Genomic DNA, 25979 nt, shown 5'->3' with positions numbered 1-25979 from the left:
TCAAAATTTTACAATTAAGCTTATACAATTACAAGTTTTACAAATTTTTACCATTTTTACAGTTTCGCAATTTTGTAATTTTCTACAATTTTCTACTAATTTTTTGCAATATTTTGGCAAGATGTAGTGGGATGATGTGAAGTCCGAGGATTCGCCAAAAGATTATCTGGAATTTTCCCTTATGGTTGGGGAAAATCTCGACAACGCTTCATGAAATTGATACTAAAACTGTGTGTTGTACTGGTAGGCTATAATTGTAAATCTCGTCTGTATATATTGCATCTAGACTGTGACTATAAATTAAGACTTTACAATAGTATTAAGTTGTTTGACTTGTTCCATATTCTAACTGTGAAGCAATGTATGAATACCATAGAATATTAATAAATACAATACAATACATTAGTCTGCATTTTGAAATTTTTTTCTGTTTTGAATCTCATATGCGATTCTTAATAATAATAATCACATAAGAAAATTGTTGAATGTTATTTATTTTTGGTGTAACATTACTGGAATTTGTATTTACTTATAAAAATACCCGTTTCAATTCTTTCTCTGTTAGATTAAATTTAATGATATGATGAAATGGGATTTGTTTTTTAAATCCATAAATTATCATCAGGAAGGAAACGAGCTTATTTTCATGTTGTTATAATTTCATCCTCTCTTAATTAAAATAAAATGAATGATGTGTTGGAATGGGATTTGCTTTTTACATCTATAATATACCATCCAGGAGGAAACGAGTTTATTTTTGAGTGCATTACAATGTATGAATTTTAGTTGTTATACGTTCATGAAATACTATTTTTTAACGAGGAAATAAAGTTATAAATAATTCTTATTACACGTTATTTAATACAGTGGGTCATAAAACAAACCACGAAATCCAAGACTACTTCGGTAATGAGAATAAACTGCATCTATCCAGAGGGTGAAAGCAATGAGTATCATAATGCTAATGTGTGAAAGAACATTCAATTTTAACCCATTCAGACCTAAATTTATATTTGAAAAACTGAAAAAAAAAACTGATCACATAATCATTCTGGGGATCCAAAATTCCCAAATCAAGTCTTCACAAAAAATCAAAATATGAGGACAATTTTGACCCCTTTGGCCTCAAAATGATAACTTTTTTTTTAAATTCAGGTATAGAAATGCTTCAAAAATAATATTCTCCATTGCTATCACACTGAATTTTTCAAAATATTTAAAAGTATCGAAGACATTCCAAAAAAAGAAAGAAAGAACCAATGTACACTATAATGTACAGCTGTCAAAAGAAAAAGTGGCCGCTCTCCTGAAACAAAGTTTCCTTCGGATATCTTCGCTACAATTCGGAGACAGGCGATGTTACATGTTGTTGGACCACGTTGCCTGATATCTACAGTTATAATTGAAGTATTCTGCGTGTTATCGATAGCTTAATGGTAGCGTTCAGGCCTCTTATTCATGAGGTCCTGCGTTCGACTGCAACCTCGTGCTTTTTATGTTCTTTTTTGTTCTGTTTTTGAGAGAGAAAAACTATACATAATGGCTCCTTTCTCTTTTATGATTATTTTAGTAATAACATCAGGTTCATTAATATATTATGCCATGACTTTATCATTATGATACTGTGGCTGCAAATGGAAAGAAAAAAGATTTTATTCTCAATAAAAATATCTTTCGTGGCATAAACAAAATAAATTTACTGGCGTCGGCCTTAAAACATTCAAACAATTAAGCGTTCAAAAAACAAAACAAAAAGCCACAATTCAATATTTAGTCTATCTTCCTCTTATCTCGATCATCTTGCAGTCGAGTGGGCATGGAATTGACTAGTCTTTGCAAATAACGACTGTTTTTAGACACGATATTCCAGGCATTCTGAACATACATAAGTGTTCTGTCAATGGGCAGGTCTTTCATTGCAAACCCAGCAATCTCCAATCTTTCCTATTTTCTGCCTTCCTCTTAGTCTCCGCATATGATCCACGTATCCTAATGTCGTCTATTATTCTTTTCAACCAGAGACCCAACAAATTCCTTTTTCTCTTTCTAATCAGTTTCAGCATCATTCTTTCTTCACTCACTTTTTCAAACACAATTTTATTTCTTATTCTATCTGTCCACTTCACACGCACCGTTCTTCTCCACATCCACATTTCAAATGCTTCAATTCGTTTCTCTTCATTTCGTCGTAATGTCCATGTTCCTTCCCCATACAATGCCACACTCCACACAAAGCACTTCACTAGTCTCTTCCTTAGTTCTTTTTCCAGAGGTCCGCAGAAGATCCTTCTTCTTCTATTAAAAGCTTCCTTTGTTCATGTTTGCAGTTTTTCTTGGGAAGGATAGGCCTAAATGCGGTAACATCCCATTGCTTTCCGCATACCACTATCTCTTTCGCATCTTATTAAATTCCAGGGGACCCAAGCGTGGAGATGAGGAGAGTGGATTTGACTAATTGGGCCCTCCGGACTTCATCGAAAGTCACGGCAAGGGTTAAATATTAATTCTATCAGGATGTTTGACCCTATCAGAGATCGGGAAATCTCAATTAGCCTTTGCCCCCCGCATCCTGGACTAGCTTTTACGAATCATCAGAAAATCTTGGAGTGTGATTGGGCCAATTTTTCCGAAAATGTTTCCACACTTTTGCTCTCGTAGCTCAGCGGACGAACGTCGGAATTTAGATGTCAACGTCTCAGGTTCAATTCCTCGTTACTCCTTTTCATTTTATTGTGGTTCAAGATAGTATAATGTAATAATACAAAAAGAAAAACTAATACCAGTATTATGCAACTGGATTTTTCCAAACCTAATATTAAATTTATGTTATTTATATCGCTAAAGAACGATTACAATATAAATAACTTGAACATTATTTATACAGTGTCACTAAAGAACGATAACACAATATAAATGATAAATATCGGTTTGTTTAATTAATATAAGATATTATAAAATACGTATTTAATTATCTAAATAAAATAACCTATTTTACAAAGAAAGATGGTTATTTGTGTTATAATAATTACTTACATACAATACAGATTATTTATATTGCGAAAGAACAATAACAATATAAATAACTTGAATATTATTTTATAATGCTAATGAAGGAAAACAATATAAATGATAATTTGAATGTTATTTATATCGCTAAAGAACGATAACAATATAAAAAACGTGAATATTATTCATATCGGAATTTCACAGATTTATTACAGATGTATTTAAGAAATTGTAGAAGAATAGTAATTAGTAACAGTGTCCTATTTATTCCTCTTGGAGCCAAATTTGTAACTTTTAAAAGTGTGGTTACTATGTTGAAGTGTATGTGTTGCAACGGATGCTTGATTTGTTATGTATGTGAGTCAGTTATGGGATGCTTGATGTCGTCGCAATGTCGTAATTATAGTTTGATTGTGTTTGTGTGACTATTGTGTATTAATTTATGATGTATGGTACGGAAAGCTGCATATTTGTGTTATAGAAGTGTTACGTATGTGTGTTGTTAATGTTTTTGTATGTTTCAAATTGATAACTGATATTTGTTTTGCAATCGCAATGCCTAATTTACGGTTTGTTTATGTTTTGTTTACATCGCGTAAGCTAATTTAATTTTCTTTTCCATTTCTCTTTATGCTGATCTTTTTTTGTGTATAAAACTATAGCCTTAACATACATACGTAAAATAGGGCTAACCCCCATTGGAGATACTGTAGCTACAATAGTAATAATTATTATTCATAACGTTATAAAACGATAACAGAATACAAATGATGACTTGAATTTTATTCATATCTCTAAAGAACGATAACAAAATATAAATAACGTGATATCCATCAAGAACGATAACTGGATATAAATGATAATTTGAATATCATTTACATCGCTAAAGAACGATTAAAAAATAAAATGAAAACTTGAAGCAGGCGCGAACCCAGAACCTTTGAATCATTAAACAAGCACTCTACCGCTGGTCTGCGAGGAGCAGATATGGAACGCTTTCATAGTTCCGGAACTGCTTGTACAAGCACATGCATCGTGTAACTTCGCCGCGACCCGAAGTGGACTTTGAAAATATTCGCTGTTCACGAGTGCGGCCACTTTTTTTTTGACAGCTGTACATCAGGCCTGAAGTGGTTAAACAAGAAATGTATAATATAAATTCATTCATCTAATGACTTGCTAAAACGTCAAAACAGAATGTAGTATCTTGCATCACTAGCCAACTCTACACTACTTTCTAACTGCTGTCATGTAGAAGACTAAGCCAGGCTCCGCTTCATCCCACAATGAAATCACATATACCGGTAATGATAAACAGCTTAAACATCAGTTTATCCGCTTTGATTGTGTAATGTGCATCACTGATAAAAAGGTTTTAAACACATTCATTACGCAACTAGGTAGGTAATGAAACTTCTATTACGCAATGCTACGTAATGATACTGCTATTACTTAACTGGTTGCGTAATGTGAATCAAACATAAAATAAAATGGAATTGATTTTATTTATTATAAACATTAACAATAATATGTTCACAATTTATGTTAATTCCTGCAGTTGACGATGCAGAATTTGCAGCATTTTCAATATCTGAATCCTCATTTGAACTCATTTTAACAAAGTTCGTTTATTTCTCTTAGTACTGCTGTTCTTTTGTTAGAAACAAAAACCTATCGTGTTCAAAAACTAATAAAACATAAACGAATCGCCTCTCGCAGGAAGACAAAAGACATGTTCAAAAGTAATAAAAGTAATACAATTAATTTCACTAAAATTAATTTTTTATCAAAGTGGATACACCGTTGTGCGATATACTTATCGTAACTTCATATTACAATACTCGACTTGTTTTCAAACTCGTATTGTAATATGAAACGTTACCATACTCATATTGTAAATAACTACCCATTATTTCAATCAGTTATTCTCTTTACTTGATCAATACACTTCGATTTAAATAAATAGTAAATACAGGGTGATTCAAAATTCGCGCTACATAGGACATCTCCGTTATTATTGTAAGTACAAAAATAGTTTCAAATAAATGTTTTAGATATTGGTACGTGTAGTTCATGTGCAAAATTTTAAGAAAATCGTAAGAGCCATTTTTGAGAAAATTGCAACAAACATGTTCGCGTTTCAAGTAAAGTACCAGTTTGGTTAGGGGAAACGCATCCAAAACTGAGGTGTCACAACTCTGGAGTGTAAGAAACTTAAATTAGAAATGTGGTTTGGGTCGCGCGTCGTAATTAATAAATTGTGTTTTTTGTGTAGACAGGTGAGTAAGTGCTCGTTTCACCAGTGAACCGGGTAGAAACAGACAATGTACAAAATTCCTGAGAGGGTGGAAATGGTTCTGATCCATGCGGGAGGCCTGAGTTTGCGGGAATCAGCACAAGAATATCACAGACGGCATCCAGATCAACCTGCCCCACATCACGGAAGCATTGGTCGTTTAATAGAACGGTTCAAGACAGCACGCAGTATCCACGACAAAAAACGTTCAGGGCGGCCTCGTACAGCAACAGGGGATGCAAACGCAGTTAGTGTACTAGCTAAGCTGGTAGTCAGTCCATCATGGTCAACCAGGGAAGTAGCGCAAGAATGTGGCACCAGTCGAGCGTCCGTGTCCAGGATACTATCCGTCAATCATTTCCATCCCTATCGTATGCACTTTGTGCAGGAACTGCATGGGGATGACACAGATATGCGGGTGCAGTTCTGTGAGTGGTTTCTTGAACGACGAACGCACCAGTCAAACCTTGAAGCTGATATTTGTTGGAGCGATGAGGCCTGTTTCCATTTGAACGGAACAGTGAATCGACATAACGCTGTGTACTGGGCAACCGAGAACCCCCACATAGCTGTAGAGGCTCATAATCAGTTTGACCCAAGATTAAATGTGTGGTGTGGCTTACACGGGGATGTTGTCATCGGTCCCGTGGTTCTGAACAACAAGCTTACTGCTCCACTGTACAGATAGCATCTCGAGGCTGCCCTACTTGGATGATCTGCCCCTACAAAGAAGACGTGAGTTTTTCTTTCAGCAGGATGGAACACCAGCGCATTTCAGATTGATAGTTCGCGAAATGCTGAATGAAGTTATCCCTGGGCGTTGGATCGGTTGCAGGGATCCAGTGGAATGGCCGCCTAAGTCCCCAGATTTAACGCCACTTGACTTTTTTATCTGGAGACATCTCAAGTGTGTAGTTTGCAGCAACAGGCCCCAAAAACTGGATGAACTGCAGGAAAATATCAGGAGAGAATGTGCACAAATAACACCTGCAGTGTTACTTAATGTGCGGAGCAGTTACCTCAACCGTGTATGGATGTGCCGTCAACAAAGTGGCCACGGATTTGAACACTTACTCCATTAGTGTGCCTGTGGAACAATTACACAGGTTGTGAAAGTTCAAGTGCTAAAATGTTTCAGTTTGCTATTGTGACTCTCAACTTACTCACTTGTCTACACAAAATACACAATTTATTAATTACGGCGCGCGACCCAAACCACATTTCTAATTTAAGTTTCTTACACTCCAGAGTTGTGACACCTCAGTTTTGGATGCGTTTCCCCTAACTAAACTGGTACTTTACTTGAAACGCGAACATGTTTGTTGCAATTTTCTCAAAAATGGCTCTTACGATTTTCTTAAAATTTTGCACATAAACTACACGTACCAATATCTAAAACATTTATTTGAAACTATTTTTTGTACTTACAATAATAACGGAGATGTCCTATGTCGCGCGACTTTTGAATCACCCTATATATTAAATTATGCAATGGAGTTTTCCACAAACGAATTGGTTGATACAAACAAAATATGAAAACATTCATCTCTGGTTCCTGAAATTAAATGCGAAAATATATTAACGTTTCTTCTTCCGAATAACATACCTTATAATTAACTTTTAAAATAGAATCAACGTTAAATTCCTTATTTACAGCTTAACTAACTAAAGAACTTCATGAACAGTGTGACGTTTTCCGGTCGACTCTTATTCGGAATGGGTAACGTTCTTAGAGAAATGTAAAGGCTGGTACACAATAAACCGGGAACAGAAATGACAATGAGAACGAAAACGGAAATAATGTAAAAATAAATATATTTCCGTTTTCGTTCTCGTTTCCGTACCCCATTTATTGTGAACCAGTCTTAACACATCAAAATATTCACATATTTCTTTATCAAAGCATTTTATTAAAAATAATCTTGGTAAACCGGCAGATCAAAGAAAAATGGATTAATAAACACCTCTGTGGAGTTGGAGCTTTGGCCATATTGCGCTCCTACTCCGTTTGGTAGTTATGCAGTTGACCACCAGATGGCAGTTACTTGACTCGGTCATAGACCCTTCTGTGGCTGTAGTAGAGGTGAGGTGTGACAGCGATTTGCCGTCACAGCTCCGAACTGTGACAGCTCTGGAAAAATCGCTGTGATAGGTAGTAGTGATTTTGTCACAGTGTGATTTTTGTGTTCGGATGGTCCTCGGCGATTGAGGGGCTCCGTAAAATTTCTAAAAATTTCTAAGCGTCTATAACTCAGTATCACTGCCATCTACTTATCTCTGAACAAACCCATCTATTTATCTTTTTTTTTCTTTCTTTTAATTTCACTTGTTTTAGACTCGTAAATACTCGTATATTTCAATTTTTTTTCAACAGAATCATTTAAAGACCAAATTGGATCATTCCAGATCGAACTTCACAAAAGACACTCTATAAGGACTATTGAATTACGAATAACTGGTTCAAACTAGAGATGAACAGAACTAACTGCCGCTCTCGCTCGCTGTGTTCGTTGCATTTGTTTTTCGAGTCTCGTCTCGTCATTCTCGCTGCGCTTCGAGTCTCGCTCATCATTCTCGAAATAGTATTTGGTCGGCGTGAAAAGATTTCGTAACTTTGAATAACATATATAATTGAATTATATAACATAAATGCTTAAATCAGACAAAAAGACAAAACAGTATCTCAGATATAAAAATGTTCTGGTTCTATTATATGATATTACCTACAGTTATATAATTAAACATGAACAATTGTCAAATAAATTTGCATTACTAAGAAACATAAAACATTAATATCTTTTTACTTGAGATTGCACATTTGATCTTAAACATATGAAAAGAAAATTCCTAGTCTTTTAATAAGGGCCTAGTAATTAAATAAAAACTGGGGAACAGATTATTATACACTGAAAGGTAGAGATGTTACAAATAGGCTACTTGATTGTTTATACATATATAACAGTTGCCAAAGTAGATAAAGGTTCAATCAGGTATAAACAACTGTGGCGACTGAAGGTTGCTTGACGTTCGGGACTTCGGGAGTGATCAATATCGAGTCTCGGAAGACTCGGAAGTCTTTACGTCAAGGACGCGACGTAATATAACACTGTCGTGTTGTCGTGCTGGTTTTCAGCTTTGCGGGAGCTGTTAGTCTCGCTTTCTCGATCGTTGTTCATCTCTAGTTCAAATGCTATTCTTTTACCCAAAGGGGAATGTGAATACCTAATATTGTATAAAATTTTTATCTGGAACACATTCGATTTCATTAACATTGATCAGTACTTCACAAACCAGAAATAGGTGTTTTGAGTACCATAGTATTATAAAGAACAATAAATTTGTTAATATTTATTTCAATTTTAAACAAAACCTTTCGTAAAAAAACACTCGAAGTCATTACATCTAGTAGAGCATATTTAACAAATGAAGTGACATAATTTATAGGATTAGAATGTTGTCAATTATGTGCGCGGTCGTATTTTTTGTTGTAATTACAGCTATTGTTGTTAGGCCTTGAGAGTTAAAATTCCCACACAGGAACTTGTTGTTAGGGAAACCATTCTTCATAACATAAAACTATACTGAAATAGACCCCATTACAATGCACTTATTGTTACTTAGTTACCATTACAGTGCAATTTTTCGAAGGCTTTGGAATAATATTGCTCTTAATTTTCAATGCAAAATATATTGTATTTGCAATTTTGAAAATATGATCGTGCAAAAAATGTCTACTCGTTTTTCAAACTCTTCTTTGATTTTTGTAAAAAGCACTTCCCAACCTTGTACCGTAATATACCATTGTGTGCGATGTAGGAAAAAAAAGGTTTACTTTGTTATATGAGTAAATAGTAGATTATTATATTTTTGTATTTGTCCTTTGAATGATGGATCAAGAATATAAACTACAAACAGGAAAAACAATTTGTAATATGATAACGAACTGAAACAGTGTTGATCTTATAATGAAAAGTATGTGTGTTATGTACACGGCAATTATCCATTTAGTTCCCTTTCGTGTATACTTTTACGAATCCTAAAATTTGTCCACTAGAACACAATGCATTGTGTAACATTTTTTATATAATAAAGTGAAATGTTATGAAACGTGTAACACGCATAATGAAAATGTATACGTCATCTACATATCAACGAATTCTTTAGTTTCTTCTATTGAACAAGTTTTTTTGAACCCGAGCAAATCCACCAGGACGCAATATGTATTGTGTAATCATTTTTACGTCATTTTGAGAATAATGTCATTTGTAATATGATAAAAATTGAATTGTTACGAAACATTTAAAAGATATTATAAAAAAATCTGTGTGATCTACTGTGTGATCAGCTTTTTCCGTGAATAGTTCTCCAGTCTCTAAAGCCCATAGCAACAGAATGTAATCTATCGTGTTGTATAATTTTATATTTTATGTTCGACCATGCCGAAATGTAGTAATTATACACCTGGTAGCAGCCCTTTAATGGACCTCATTAAAGTACACCTATTCGTTAAAGTTCAGGTTTTCCACCAATCAGAAAGCAATATGAAAGCGCAAGTATCGATTATTCTCGGATATGCAATCGAAAGACAACTAGCGAAACGTCACGGAGGCTGGAAATCCAATACTGTCGCAGAAGATTATGTTCTGTTACTATAATAATTAGCGTTAATTGTAAATAATATTCAAATAAATTCAATGTCTAAATCAATTTCCAAGTTATATCAAGATTAATGTTCATTTTACTCTTTAGATTATATCAAGGTCAATGACATTTGTTCCTCGGAAAAAAATAAATACTTTCGCGTCTGCTCACATCTCACAATTTATGAGATATTGCACAAGGTCACTTCTGCTCCCCAGTCAGATAATAATATGAATACTTATGAATAATTTCAAGTTAAAAATATGGTCGAGCATAAAAAGTCGTATGAAACTTGCCTATAATGGTAATTAAGACGCTAGTATGAAAATTATGAAAATCGCTTGCGCTCGTTTCATAAACATACTCGCGTCTTAATTACTACCATTATAGGCTCGTTGCATAATGTACTATTACCTAATTGGAAGAACTAGGTCTGAAGTATTACTATGATTGTTTCAATATTTAATTTTCGTCTTCAGACTTGCATAAATAGAGCGAATGCGGCCAGGGGAAGAGCCGTATCGGATGCAGGTCGCTGCTGTAGATTTGTTATCAGATTGTGGTTAAATTACAGTCCTACCAACTTTGATGCATAATGAGCGACTCACCCGCAATTAGCTCACGACTTCCGCTCTCCAGAAATGTCACGATAATCTCTAGAATTTTAGAGGCGATCGCACACCTATCGTGTTTAATGTTATTTTTTCGTCCCATTGTTAGGGGATATCCCATATGTACTACTTTCCCAACGCCCGCATTTTATCTCTCATAGGTTTACAGGTCTGATGTTACATGAACTCTGCGATTGTCAAGAATGACGTAAAACTTTTAGTTCAGCATTTTGCCGATACGGTTGAACGCTTAAGGCCCATTCACAATGAAAATTAAACATAATCGTAACATAAACACAGAAGTTTGAGCCTAGGCTACCAAAAGGGATCATTCACAATGATTCACATAAGCATTGACATAAAAATTACCGTGAGATGTTAACATGAAAGTTTGCAAACTCCAAACTTTCATGCTTAAGGCTCATTCACAATGAAAATTAAACATAACGTAAGCGTTAACTTAGCGTTACAGTAAAATCAATAAGTCATATCATCATTCACGAGGGGAACATAAACATAACAGCAAACATACTTGGTAACCATGGAAACATAACAACGACGCCATTTCCTCACATTCTGTCGTATACTTCAGCGCTCCACGTTTGTGTTCTGTTTGCTAATCACGTAAGCATAAGCATGAAAGTTTGGAGTTTGCAAACATTCATGTTAACGTCTTCCGGTAATGTTTATGTCAATGCTTATGTTAATCATTGTGAATGATCCCATTTGGTAGCCTGGGAGCAAACTTCTGTGTTTATGTTACGGTTATGTTTAATTTTCATTGTGAATGGGCCTTTATTCTTACGTCATTTGCAAACAGAACACAATCGTGGAGCGCTGAAGTAGGCCTATACGACAGAATATGAGGGAATGGCGTCGTTATGTTTCCATGGTTACCAAGTATGTTTGCTGTTATGTTTATGTTTCCATCGTGAATGATGGTATGACTTCTTGATTTTACCGTAACGTTTATATTCTTAAGTTAACGCTTACGTTATGTTTAATTTTCATTGTGAATGAGCCTTTAGTCGCACTAAAGTTTGGTTTGTCAATCGTATATTTTGCTTGAGGAAAAAGTTACAGAAATAGAAAAAAGTTGCGTGGCGTACGATTAAATAAACTTCAATGTTAATTTCAGACTAGATAATTATGTAAATGTGGTAGAAAGTTTATTATTGGCTGCAATAAATGTCCCTGAAGATACATCTTCTACACTTTCATCTGGATTTCTTTCCACCAAACCTTGAAGCAGTGAAAAACGAGCACAGGGAATTTCCATCAGGATATATCTTGATTACGGATAGTCACTTGAGATGATTGCTTACTATTGTTCGTTTCTTGTTAGAAAGATTTCTTAGGTCCAAACACAAACGGAAGTTTTCCATGACGTCATTTTGAAATTTTGTAAATTTCGTTTTGTAAGTATAAGCATGTAACAACAATTAATTTCAGTGACTGAAGTTGTTACATCATATTTATGTTCTGCACATCCTTTTCAGTTAAAATTATCCAATTAGAATGCTTATTATGGCGAAATTTTCTATGCAGAAGTTAAAATATGAAGTAAAAATGTATTATTAAAAATGTAATTCAATTTCCCCTGGAATATATTAAATAATGAGGAATTTTGGATTTAAAATTCGGACTCAGGGCACACGAATTACGTATGAACAATTACCTCCTCCTATTTCGAGGCAAGGCAGAAAGGTTAGAGTTTGTTGTTCACTGTAATTAGAATCTAATGACAGAAAAATAATTGAGACATACGAACAAAAGAAGAGAGAAATGACAAAACAACGACTATCATATTTTGCACAGAATCTCGAAGTACATTAATTCTGCTTTGTATAATCACGGCTGACTTGATGTTCCCTTCGTTTCTCTGTAAAGCAGAAGCGAAGCGAGCATCAAGTCGGCCGTGGTATAACGAACTAATAATATGTAGCCTACTATGTTCATACTTTTGCTATGGATGTCAAGTAGCTGGTAATTATAAAAGAAACAAAACGTGTTTTTATTAAATAATTAATTTTGAACAAAATGTAACACGTGCAAATTAAATATGTGATATACGTAGTTATTTTTTTGCAACACTAGTAAATATGAAAATGAGTAGGATAAGCAGATTCATACTTTGTTGTCGTAGGCTTATGCTGTCGGTGAACATGGTCTGTGGAGGAACTTCCTGGCTTATATCGCGTTGTCTTGGTGCTAGTAGCTGACGTATCAACTGCTCTGAAGATGACCACAACACAGCGGTCGAAACATCAGCCACAAGCACCAAGACAACGCGGTAGAAGCCAGGAAGTTTCTCCACAGACCAGATTCATACTTTATTTAGGCTAATTACCTTATTCTTATTCTTTATAATCTATACTAATAATAAATCTGTAACCGAATTTTTTCTGGTAATCTTCGCTTTTCCAAAAATAATTGGTGTTAACATGCATAATTAATCACCCTGAAACCGACAATCGCTTTTTTGAAATTTTTCTTTGTCTGTTTGTCTGTCTGTCTGGATGTTAGTTACCTTTTCACGCGATAATGGCTGAACGGATTTCGATGAAAATTGGAATATAAATTAAGTTCGTTGTAACTTAGATTTTAGGCTATATGACATTCAAAATACTTTATTTAAAAGGGAGTTATAAGAAGTCCTGAATTAAATAAATCGAAATATCTCGCTTATTATTGATTTTTGTGAAAAATGTTACATAACAAAAGTTTCTTTAGAAATGATTTCCGATACGTTTTATTCCAAGCAAAATTTTGATAGGACTGATATTTAAGGATATACAAGAGTTTTAAAATAACAATACAATACATTTTCACAGCCACCTTAGATTATAGCGTCGTTATTCCGTAATTCCTATGTGCAAAATATAAAATTTTTCAGTAGGAAGAAAAAACAGATTTATTCATTCTATGGCAGTGGTACATAGGAGATCGTGAATTCTTACATTTTCGAAAGAAAGAAATATAATTACATATAGGAGAGTGTATTATTTGCTGTATAAATATTTAAGTTATTTAATAAAGAAAAAATCTGAAAATCGATATGTCACATAGGAGTTATTGCAGGAACTACGTCGATGACTATAATGAAATAAAAACAAATGACTCCGTCTATTTAAGACGACCTAGACGTTTATCAATATTAATATACAGAGAATATTTGTGTGTTTGTATGAAGCTAATTTGGATAATTCCTTCACTATTTGAAATTTGTAGTTTCTCTAAATGAATGTAATACAACATTTGAGGAGTGATGTAGGATGAAAATAGATCTTTACGCTCAGAAAACTTGATATTCTGTCGAAATATTGTGTAACATGGATTATTGCAACTTTATTTGGTCCACATAAACTACTCTAATTTTATACACTTAAATTTATTTTTGTTCACATAACATAATAGTTAAGAGTTTTTTCGTAAAGATGAGTATTTTTACTGGATCATACAGTCCATAATAAATAAGCATTTTACCATAGAGCTCACTGGAGCCGAGTTATTTTAAAAGGTGTCACGAAATGGCGTTCCTGCGCTCATAATTTACCCATATTCGTTTCCTCCATTTCTTAAAATAATATTATGATATACAACCGAGCGAGTTGGCTCACACGGTAGCGTTTGAGACACGCATTCGGGAGGTCCCGGGTACAAACCTAGTGGCCGACCAATCTGACTGAGGTTTTTCATGATTTCCCTTAGTCATAAAGGCAAATGCCGGATTGGAAAGATACATGCTATTATTCATCACCGCCTCAATTACCAATACCAAAAACATTAATTACCAAATGTCAATTCATAGGTTATATCAAAAAGCAAAAGAGTACAATTTAGAAATTTCTATACACAAAACAAAAACCATGGCCTTTATTGGTTAAAATTCTATAAGAACTAAAAATAATTACCAATAACTCTGGAGTAGAGCAAGTAAATGCTTTTACTTACCTTGGCTGTAATCTCTCCTATATTCATTCTCGAGATATAGATAATAAATTAGCCAAATTTCAACAGCTGCTGAGAACAATTAGAAATACACTGTTTAAGAAGGTCCGGCAAGACACAATTTTGAATTTCTACAAAACGATGGCCATTCCAACTTTGCTATATGGATCAGAAACTTGGACTCTAACAACTAGTCAACTGAAAAGAATAGAAGCAGCTGAGATGAGATTACTAAGACCGCTAGCAGGCTACACTCTCTATGACCATAAATATAATGAAGACATCCGACAAGAACTAAATATCGCAGCCATTACAGAGACAATCCACAAGTATCGGAGCAACTGGCATGAGCGTGTTCTACGGATGCCAAACGATAGACTACCCAGGAGATTATTAAATTACAGACCCCTTGGGTACCGAGATCGTGGACGCCCGAAGAGGCGATGGAGAGACCAGCTTTTCACCTGAGACGGAACAGGCCAAATGGCCTAAACCCTGATAGCTATTGATGATGATGATGAAAAACATTAATCAAAGTCTATAATCAGTTACATGAACACAAGCCATCTACAACATACAATAGAAACAGGAACTCAACAAGAGTAAAGACAGCCTACTCATATACCCACACATTCTAAACACGCAACATGACCACAGATGTTAAAGCCTGAATAAAATAAACTTAACAAAAAAATAAAAAAAATGCACAGTAAGGTTAACATAAAAATTATCTTCGTACACAATCAACTCTATTAGTTTGGAGTGATTTACTCGTATTAAAGTATGCATTCAAGACTAATTTAGAAAAATGTTATACGAATTATCCTTGCATAAAAAACGGATGTTCTCTGAACCAAATGATCATATTTAAATTATTTGCATGTAATAATAATTAAGAAACATGTTAAAGGAATTATCATTCTATCAAATGAGTGATCTCTGGACCAAAATGATCGTATTTTAATTATTTAAATACAATTTAAATTAAGTAACATATTAAACGATTTACCCTTCTATCAAACACGAATGTTCCCTGGACCAGATGTCCTATTTTCAATATGGAAATACTTTATATTGTGACAGCGATGTGAGATTCGAACTCACGACCAGCGTCCCGCAAGAGAGAAGATCGCGCGGAGCACTTTGGGACGGCGCGTGGCGGAGAGAAGAGAGGGGGTGTATTACGTCAACGCGACGAGAGTGCGCGCGCATCTGGTGCTGGTAGAGAGGAGAGGGCTCTGGATTTCTCTGGAGTGCAATCTCTGGAGACGCGTCGAACTTTCGAGGCTACGTCGCTGTGATTATAAAAGAAGAAACGCCAACGAACTCGAGCAGTTTTCAGTTGGTCAGCCAGTCAGTGAGAAAGCCAGAGCAAGCAAGCCAGTCTTGTGTACCGGAGTTCGACTCGAGTGTGCGTCCGCAACTGTGTCAGCATCCGAAGGCCTGAGTTCGAGTGCAGTGGACCGCAGTTGGAGGGACCTGAGTTCGAGTGCAGTGGACCGCAGTTGGAGGGACCTGAGTTCGAGTACAGTGAACTGTCTCTGAAGGTCTGTGGTTCGAGATACTGTGAACTCGAGTGACTGAGCTAGAAGAACTGTGAACTGAGAACTAATAGTTCTGATTTGTAAATAGTGCTTTGTAAATATTAGTTAAGATTAACAGTTCCTTGTTGTTCGTAGTAGTCTAAGTAAATTGTCATTGCCGTCAGTGGAGTGCTATAACGAATACTGTGTTGAGTGAAAATCCTATTGTTGACGAGAGCGTTTAAGGTGAATTGTAGAAAGGAGTTATTGTTGGAAGAATAAAATCCTATTGTTGAGTTGAAATAAATTTACAATATTTATTTCTAACAAGTGCAGCGGAGCGCACGGGTACGACTAGTATTTTAATATTACTTTTGCACTAACTCAGTTCTACGGTAGGTTGTCATATTTTCTATATAAAATGAAGGCATATGTAAGTATGAAACAAAATGAAGTTTTGTTGAGCCTGCGCTATACACAAAATGTAAGTCAACTGGTAGTGCGTATTATCGTTAAATGTCAATAACTCAGTAGTTGTGAAACATAGACAACACAAATCTATCTGTAAATTAAAACGTAAACGAGTTTCGGTACAATTTGTTAATAAAGCTTTGTTATATAGTAAATCTCTCTTAGATGGACTGATGTGACGTCAGCTACAGATAAGAAATTATATCGGAACGAAGCAAGCGTATCGAGTACATGAGCGAATCAATATTTTATTGTATCATATTTAATAAAATGAAGATATAGGCTACATTTAACCACTTCCCTGATTAACCCGAGTTAACTCGGGTTGCTAACTTGTGTCAAAATTGATTAACCCGAGTTAACTCGTTTGAGTCCCATTTTCGCTGCTAAGGATTATGTCCCGAATATATACGTTTTCATTCTTTCATTCCTCACTAGATGGCTACAGAAGTTAGTGATATTGCTATATCTGGTGGTGTTTTTGTAGTTCTTTCTTGCAAGTGGAATTCTATACTCATAACAATTCACGCACAGTAGTGAGTAGATGCTAGTTAGTTTTGGCGGTTTGTGTTTGTGTTTAGTGTTTTCTGTGCTGTTTTGCATAAAGATGGATCAAGTTAGTGATTCCGAAACTTTTGATCAGGAATATATTCCTGTAGAAGATTAGGAAATAAAACATCGGTATCAGCAGACGAAGTTATAGACCAACAAACAAATTCAGATCAGTTGATGTCGCGTCTTTTCGACAGTGGTTTGAATAGAAGACATCTGGCACCATTTCTTCCGCACCTCCGAGGTCTCCATTCCCTGAAATTTTAACATTGTTTCTGATAACGATAATTGTCAATTTTTTAAATTATTCTTTAATAATGACCTCATCAACATTATATTTGAGGATACGATTCGGCATGCTAATAAGTGTTCACAGAATGCTGAAAATAATTCGTGGCGGCCTACTACAGACTCTGAAATACGTGTACTTTTGGGCATAGTGATACTGCAGAACATTATTCACAAACCTGAAGAACAGATGTACTGGTACAAATATTCAATGACTGCTACACCATTCTTCCCAAAATGCTCTCATATAGGAGAGCAGATACTACTGTCCGGAATGCAATGTGCCACTGTGCGTAATACCCTGCTTTCGAGTCTATCACACGACAAGCAACATTTAACGCCTTGATAACAGCACTGGTATTGTACCTCATAAATTAATCCATAAAAAAACATAAGTTGGTAAATAGTTCAGGAGAAAATCAAAGTCGGATAACTATCAGAGCTGGAATCAAGGTGCACGAGATAACTCGGGATAATAATTCAGGTATGAATGTATGCCTATTTCATAGTGATTTTTATGTATGTAAGAAAATTAGTGATGTACCGTGATTCTGCAATATTAAATGACCTCTTTACGAAAATAAAAAATATGACACTTTTTTTTCACAAAACTGGTAAAACATACAGTAAGGGAAGACGTTAATACACGTCGAACACGAATAGGTACTGTAGAACTTTTAGTCATTTTTTATTCACTCTGGTAGCCTGGCTCGATTATTATTGTTAAAAATGATAAAAGTGAGGGGAAACTGAATAATCCCAAGAAGAAACCTTTGCGCTCACTTTCTCCACGACAAATTTCTTCGTGATCAAGACGGGGATCTAACCCGGGTCGTCACGGTGGAAGGCGCGGAGGCTAATCACTTGGCCATGGACGATTGCAATACATACATATACAAATACATTAGGCCTATATTTAACGTTAATCAACTGGACCTGATTCTTCTGTCTATTTTTTACATTATAACTAGGGCTAGGATTTTGATGACCTATAAATCATGGAGAAATGTCCTAAAAACAATCCATTTATGACGTAAAAATCTTTAAAAAAAATGCTCTTTAAAAATGCCCTAAATTGATCTTACATCATTGACTTAGTAGGAAAAGAGTTTTTGTACTACTTAATATTGGAATGATCTACCTGCAGCGGTCTTTGAGGGCTGTCCTTCCTTAAGGAGATTCAAGAATAACTTAAAAAGTTGTGTATAAAGTGCAAATTAAAATTAAGGTGACATTTAACATTTAATTTTTTAAGGTGACATGTATTTATTTAGCCTGAAGAGTTACTTCCTTGGTTTGAATTGTAAATTATTTAAGAATAGTGTGTAAGAGGGCCTTAGACTATAAATGTTTAGTTTAAATGTAGTTCTGTTTATAAGTATGCATAAGGATGTAATTATTTGACTTATTTGAACTGTTGTATCAGTGAAGCGAGGTGAGTCAGTGAAGTTATGGTTTTACAGTGCAGTGAATAGTTCCGATCAGTGATAATTTATAGCGTCAATGAAATGTGTTCTATAGTGTCAGTGAAATGTGTCCTAAAATGTCAGTGAAATGCGTCATAGTGCCACTACAGTGAGTGAGATGAGAGTAAAGAGAAAGACTATTGAAACTTATGTAGGGCCTATACATATGTAGGTTGCATTGTAAAATTAGGTATTTTATTTATGTTTTATTATTAATTGTAATTATTGTGTTAAATTGTACCGTGTATTCTTATTGTATTGTGTATTGTAAATTTTATTGTGTATTGTTTATGCTTTTATTGTGTATTGTTTATCATTTTACTGTGTATTGTTTATATTGTGTATACCACTGTCACCGGGTACTTGTCCACTTGTAGTGTAAATAAATACATACAATATTAGACTAGTAATTAAATTAAATTCTAGTACCAACATTTAACTTTATTTAATTTTACATAATTTTTCTAAGTAGTACACTTTAATTAATTATTTTACCTGATGTAGTTCCATATAGTCCACCACAAGGCCATTCTTATCAGGAATTAGCAGGCATAGAGGATCTATATTGAAGGGGTGGTTGGAGTGTACTACGTTAAAATGACAATATTTGTGTAGAAAAACGATTAAAATATTATACAAAATAATGGGTATTAGCCATGGTAGCTTGGTCGGTTAAGGCGCTTGCCTACGGATCTGGAGTTGCGCTCGGTCGCGGGTTCGATCCCCGCTTGGACTGATTATCTGGTTCGGTTTTTCCTAACCGTAAGAAAATGTCAGGTAATCTATGGCGAATCCTCGGCCTCATTTCGCCAATTCACCAATTCCATCGATGCTAAATAACCTCGTAGTTGATACAGCGTCGTTAAATAACAAAGTAAAAAATTAATGGGTATTTTTAGTAGGTTATTTTACGACGCTTTATCAACATCTTAGGTGATTTAGCGTCTGAATTAGATGAAGGTGATAATGCCGGTGAAATGAGTCCGGGGTCCAACACCGAAAGTTACCCAACATTTGCTCATATTGGGTTCAGGGACAATCCCGGAAAAAAACCTCAACCAGATAACTTTCCCCGACCGGGAATCGAACCCGGGCCACCTAGTTTCGCTGCTAGACGCGCTAACCGTTACTCCACAGGTGTGGACAATAATGGGTATTAATGGACAAAATATGTAGACAAAATATCAAAGAAAAATTATTTTATATTAATAATGGTGATTTATGGCCTAAATTAAGTGAAAGTGCCTCAAAAATGCCCGAATAAAACAAAAGATGCTCTTATGAGTTGAAACAGGCAAACAATGCAAAAAAATGTCCTAACAAATGTGTCTTAAAACACTCAGTTTATCGAATAACATATACAGGGACATCATTTTATTTTTACTAACATTTTTAATATTAACCTGTCTATACCTTTAGAGAACCGGAAACACCGCTTGCTCCCCCCTCCAAGACTGGAGTTTGATGATACTGGCGTAAAACACAAATCACTCTACTAGGTATAGAATGGAAGAAAAGTAGTTCATCCATTTACGTAAACTAGGAAATATTGCGATTTTGAGTTTGATAATTTTCATTAGGTTTTTCTTTAATCAAAGTACAGTACTGTATTAAGAATAAGTGTTTTTACTCACGAAGTGAGTTATCCATGCGAACGTATTCATTATGCAGTGTATATTATACTGTCTACAGCACATTAGCGTACAATATAGAGAAAGAAGTTAAATTGAAAAATAATCATAATATGAATATTTAAACACAATTTTGAAAATGGTGGCCGTTCATTTCGATACAGGCTTCAGTTCTTTTGTGCATATTATCGCACTATAGACTATTGCATCTAATTCCAATTGCCAGTTTCGTCCTTCGTACTAGTAACTAATGTTGAAATAATTCTGTACCTACTCTACGTACTGTGAATTCAATCTTCACTTCTGCCCGACCCGAAAATATAAAATTACTCAGACATGCTATCTACTGTCCGTCCAAGTGGTTATGGCGCAGGATTGTAGAAAGGGAGGAAATCACGTGACAGTTAATTACTTAACGAGGCCCTTTTATTTAAGTTAAATTAAACAGCTGTATAATATTACGTAAACGCCCAATTCCTAAGAGAAATTAATGTTTTCAGAAAAGAGCTATGACAGCCCAGCTATTACAGAGGGGCGAGCAGAAGCAGGTGGGGGAAATCGGGATGCGACGTAGGCGAACGGACAGTACCTGTGCGAAAATATGATTCAATATTGAAAGCTCTTTCGTCACTGGAAAACGCGAACATATTTCTGGAACGTACTATACTCAGTAACTCAGTACTGCTTACTATCTGCGGTCTTGGTTCTGTGTGGAGTTGGAACTTCCTTAGTAGAAGGGGTGGGAGTGAAGTACATTCAAAAACTCAGGTACAATAAAAATTGAAGTAAAAATAAAATGATGTCCCTGTATTTGTATCTAATCTCTTAGACATAAAAACCAACATTTCGAGCGTTTAAACTAGACAAATGTATGTTATGTTATGTTGACAAATGTGACAAGTTGAATTGTGACCTAGCCACTGTCTCCACTTGGGCAGCCAATTTCGGATTCGCACTTAATCCAAGTAAGACTCAAGCCATAATTATTGGACATAAGCGTTTAGTTAACTCCCTTAATAACAGTAATCTTTCAGTTGTTACCCTTAACAACACGCTAATCCCTTATTCATCTGTCGTAAAAAATCTTGGCTTCTTTTTTGATAATAATCTAAGTTGGAATTTTCAAGTTAAAGAAACGATAAAAAAAAAATTGTTCCTCCATTCACTGTTTGAGTCGCTTGAGAAACTTCTTACCCCAGCAACTAAAACTTACCCTAGTACAAACCCTAGTAATGTCGCACTTCGATTATTGTGACGTTTTGTTAAGTGACCTAAGTTCTGAACTCTCAGTCAAGTTATAGCGAGTTCAGAATATGTGCGTCAGATACGTGTGCAACATCCGACGATATGATCACATATCACCGTCCTTCGCAAGTCTTTCGTGGCTCCGACTTAAAGAACGTAGAAATTTACACTCCTCATTGCTCTTTCGAATTCTGCACACTTCAACACCAAATTACTTTTCTTCTCGTTTCTCTTATCTATACTCTAACCACGACGTAAATACCAGATCACTTATCTGTGGCGCATTAAGTATACCTCTTCATAGAACATCTCGTTATTCATCATCTTTTACAGTATCCACCTCGCGACAATGGAATTCCTTGTCACAAAGTATTAGGGGCTGCAAGACAATAAACACTTTTAAAAACAGCTTAAAAGATAACCTTCTTAGCATTTCACTCCAATCATACTGACTTAAACTATCACTGTCTACATTGTTACTCCTTCCTTTAGACATCATCCTGATAGTGCTGTATTTTCAAAATTGTCTCATAATAATCTCTTTCTATTATCTAACATTATTTGAAATGTATTAACATTCTACTTATTTTAGCTTAATTCTGCTACATAGTTTGTATTTAAATGTTTAATTAATAGTTCATAGTATTTTGTTGTTTAATTCGTAAATAACTCTTGTATACATGTAGCTCTTATCTAAATCAAATTGTTGAATTCTTTGTAAGTTGATACATATGTATGTATACTTTTTGCTGGTTGAGTGGAAGAGAAGGCCTTACGGCCTTAACTCTGCCAGCTAAAATAAATCATTATTATTATTATTATTATTATTATTATTATTATTATTATTATTATTATTATATAAATACTAAAAGAGCTATGTTTCTGACTTACTAGAAAAAAGATGCAATTTCATCAAAATCCTAGCCTTAATTATTACACCTTTAAGGCACTAAATCAAAATATTTTATTTTTAAAGAGGACATTATACAAAATCAATTAAAATTTCCAAATAATTCTTGTCTTGAACATATGCAAACATGAAAGTCTCTTAGAGATAAAAACCAACATTTCGAGCGTTTAAACTACACAAATGGACACAGATTATGATATAACCACTCATAAAAACAAAGTTCTGCTATATACAACTATAAAACCATGTCTAATTACTCCTGTGTTGTTATAAACCGATGCGTTATAAAAATTGTGATACCGGTACTGAATATAGGGGCCAACAACTTTCGTTGCTATGACTACAGATCACGCGAAAGAATTATTTCGAAAACAAATGAGAACTGGGAACAAAATATAATCTCACAAAAATAATTTTTGCAGTTGTAAATCAGCTTCAAGATTGCAACAAATAACTACGAAAGTACTGAATCACTGCAACGCCTTCTTCAGTTGCACGCAGGACTTAGAACGGCATGCTATACTCATCAATGAACTCTGATTATAGGAGAAAAGCACACGACTGGGAGAGACAAAAATATTACTTACATGCACGATCAGATCATTGTCGTTGTGGTGAAGAATCCTGGAAAGAAAAATAGTAACAGTTATATTTTTCAGTCACACATACTTAAGCAGGTTTTGAACTGATAGATGATCCACTGAAAGATTGTAACAGGCTTACTACATTATTTATTTGTTTATTTATTTATTTATTTATTTACACTGCAAGTGGGCAAGCACCCGGTGGCAGTGGTATACACAATATAAATAATACTTACTTACTTACTGGCTTTTAAGGAACCCGGAGATTCATTGCCGCCCTTACATAATCCCGCCATTGGTCCCTATCCTGAGCAAGATTAATCCAGTCTCTATCATGATATCCCACCTCCCTCAAATCCATTTTAATATTATCTTCCCATCTACGTCTCGGCCTCCCTAAAGGTCTTTTTCCCTCCGGCCTCCCAGCTAACACTCTATACGCATTTCTGGATTCGCCCATACGTGCTACATGCCCTGCCCATCTCAAACGTCTGGATTTAATGTTCCTAATTATGTCAGGTGAAGAATACAATGCGTGCAGTTCTGTGTTCTGTAACTTTCTCCATTCTCCTCTAACTTCATCCCTCTTAGCCCAAATATTTTCCTAAGAACCTTATTCTCAAACACCCTTAACCTATGTTCTTCTCTCAAAGTGAGAGTCCAAGTTTCACAACCATACAGAACAACCGGTAATACAACTGTTTTATAAATTCTAACTTTCAGATTTTTCGACAGCAGACTGGATGATAAAAGTTTCTCAACCGAATAATAACAGGCATTTCCCATATTTATTCTGCGTTTAATTTCCTCCCGAGTATCACTTATATTTGTTACTGTTGCTCCCAGATATTTGAACTTCTCCACCTCTTCAAAAGATAAATTTCCAATTTGTATATTTCCATTTTGTACAATATTCTCACTCACGAGACATAATCATATACTTTGTCTTTTGGGGATTTACTTCCAAACCTATGTCTTTACTTGCTTCCAGTAAAATTCCCGTGTTTTCCCTAATCGTTTGTGGATTTTCTCCTAACATATTCACGTCATCCGCATAGACAAGCAGCTGATGTAACCCGTTCAATTCCAAACCCTCTCTGTTATCCTGAACTTTCCTAATAATATAAATAATACACAATAAAATTACAATAATAAATAATCCGTGGCGCTACAGCCCGTGAAGGGCCTAGACCGACCAGCCGGCTTCTGGCTTCACGCCCACATGCCGAAGCAGAGGTGGACGATTATCCAACCAGAATGGCGGTATCGTCTGGTTAGCACGATGATCCCTCAGCTGTTATAGCTGGTATTCGCAACCGGATTTCGCTACCTATCGTAGCATCAAGATGCTGGGTGGGCACCGGTCACATACACTGGCCGAAATTTCATGAGAAAATTTCTTTCCCCATGAGGACTCGAACCAGCGCGCATTCCGTAACGCGAGTCCTAGGCGGGATGCCTTAGACCGCGACGCCACGGCGCGGGACAAAATTACAATTAACACTATACAATTATACAATACACAATACAATTATATAGGCCTACACAATACAATAAGAATACACAATACAATTTAACACAATAATTACAATTAATAATAATAATACATAAAATAACCTAATTAATAAGTGAACCTAATTTTACAATACAACCTACATATGTATAGGCCCTACATAAGTTTCACATTGATACTGATAATAATCTTTCACTTTACTCTCTTCTCACTCACTGTACTGGCACTATGAAGCATTTCACTGACACTATAGAACACATTTCATCTATACTAATAATAAATGTGTAGCCGAAATTTTTCTGGTAATTTTCGATTTTCCAAAAATAATTGGTCCTAATACAGTATATATAATTAACCACCCTGAAACCGAAAACCGCTTTTTTGAAATTTTTGTTTGTATGTCTGTCTGTCTGTCTGTCTGTCTGTCTGGATGTTTTTTACCTTTTCACGCGATAATGGCTGAACCGATTTATATGAAAATTGGAATATGAATTAAGTTCGTTGTAACTTGGATTTTAGGCTATATGGCATTCAAAATACTTTATTTGAAAGGGGGGTTATAAGGGGGCCTGAATTAAATAAATCGAAATATCTCGCTTATTATTGATTTTTGTTAAAAATCTTACATAACAAAACTTTCTTTAAAAATGATTTCCGATAAGTTTTACTCTTTGAAAAAGTTTGATAGGACTGATATTTAATGAGATAAATGAGTTTTAAAATTAAAATAACGCCATCTAAGACGGTGCAATGAAATAAGAAAAAATGACTTGGTCTATAAGAGGGCTTGGACAACAACAATCGAAATATATTAAACATAGCCTACAGAGAATTTTTCTGTGTTTGTATGAAGTAATATCAGATGCTAAATTAACCGATTTGTATAATTAATTATTATTTCACCATTGGAAAGTGTAGTTCCTCTAGATGGACATAATGCTATTATGTTATTACAGTAACTTCTGAGTGAATCGAGGACAAGTAAGATTAAAATAAATTCTTATGCACAGAAAACTTAATAGGCTATTTTGTACATTCATTAAACTATGGTTGCATGTACTAACAAATAAGAAACATGTTAAAGAAATTGTCATTGCACCAAATGAGTGCTCTCGGGACCAAAATGATCGAATTTTAATTATTTAAATACAATTTAAATTAAGTAACATATTAAACGATTTATCCTTCTATCAAACACGAATGTTTCCTGGATCAAACGTCCTATTTTAATTATGTAATTACGTTATATTTATTTCTAACAGGTGCAGCGGAGCGCACGGGTACGGCTAGT

The sequence above is a fragment of the Periplaneta americana genome, chromosome 7, assembly GCF_040183065.1.
Source record: "Periplaneta americana isolate PAMFEO1 chromosome 7, P.americana_PAMFEO1_priV1, whole genome shotgun sequence".
Taxonomy (NCBI): Eukaryota; Metazoa; Arthropoda; class Insecta; order Blattodea; family Blattidae; genus Periplaneta; species Periplaneta americana.
This window is presented reverse-complemented; position numbering follows the sequence as displayed.